The sequence below is a fragment of the Rhagoletis pomonella genome, unplaced genomic scaffold (assembly GCF_013731165.1).
Source record: "Rhagoletis pomonella isolate Grant_MI unplaced genomic scaffold, Rhpom_1.0 Rhpom_scaffold_00003, whole genome shotgun sequence".
Classification (NCBI taxonomy): domain Eukaryota; kingdom Metazoa; phylum Arthropoda; class Insecta; order Diptera; family Tephritidae; genus Rhagoletis; species Rhagoletis pomonella.
The window spans coordinates 74,140,332-74,141,484 of NW_023458557.1; the positions used below are offsets into that span (position 1 = coordinate 74,140,332).

General features: G+C 52.0%; 1 protein-coding gene across 1 annotated transcript in view; it reads left to right on the forward strand.

Moving 5' to 3' along the window:
- The window catches only part of LOC118736366, a 443,387-nt gene that overhangs the window by 89,439 nt on the left and 352,795 nt on the right, over nt 1–1,153 (forward strand). The window lies entirely within an intron of this gene.

A 1,153-nucleotide genomic window follows, 5' to 3' on the forward strand; every position in this document is an offset into this window, starting at 1 on the left:
AAATGCTTTATGCACTGGCCGGGGGCGCTAGTCTCTATACTACCTTCCCCGAGTGTGGGACTCCCACCGAAGCGTGTTGGGCTACCCACTAAAACCCAAACTCCCACCGCCCGCGCAAGAATCCCGCATCTGGCACCGCAATTCTGCATGTCTTCAGATGCAGGAGCGCGCTGTTAGAGCCTTGGGGCTGCTCTTTTGTAGGGGCGTTTCATTCGGGTGTCCTCAGTAGACAACCGTCCTCTCGTTTGCAGCGGAGTACGAATTTCACGTATCTCGCAACTGCTTCCCACTTTTCTACGCTGGAGATCAACTATGTTGCTCGGAGTTATGTCTCCGTGTCTTTCTTCCAACATTCTGCGCGAAATCAAGAAGTGTTCGCAGGTGTGGTGTACGTTATGTGTGGTGTGGTACACGTTATCTTCGACGTTTCCACAGTAGTGACAGAACGGTGAATCCACCCTTCCCATTCTATGAAGATATTCTCGGAAGTAACCATGACCGGTGAGGAATTGCATCAGGTAGAAATAGACTTCCCCGTGTGGTCTGTTCAGCCATGTTTGAAGGTCGGCTATCAGGGAGTGCGTCCATCGACCTTTTGTGCTCGCGTTCCAGTGTTTTTGCCACTGCTGGATCAGTTGCTCGCGCGCCCTTGCCGCGGCAGCTGCTCGACCTATCTCGGCACTGAGATTGTAAATCTCTTTTCGCTCGTAAGCAAGTAGCTCAATTGGCATGATGCCAGAAATAACTAGAACCGCGTCCGCGGACACTGTACGGTATGCAGAAGCAATGCGTAGTGCCCCTCTGCGCTGTACCGAAGACATTTGAATCCGGTATTTTTTGACTTTAAATGCGTCAGCCCATATTTCTGCCCCGTACAGGAGCACCGATTGGACCGCTGTCATCAGAAGCTTCCTGCGGCATGGCTTCGGGCCGCCTACGTTCGCCATCAGCCGGCTTAGAGCCGCCGTGCTCTGCGCAGCTTTTTCACATACTCCACGGATGTGTTCCCAGAATGTGAGTTTGCTATCAAGCTTCACCCCTAGGTATTTTGTAGACCTAGAAGTCGTCACGAGTTGAGGTCCGACCATCATATTTATAATTGTTGGGATCCGTTTCCTGGTGAGGAGCACGATCTCCGTTTTGGCTGTAGCCA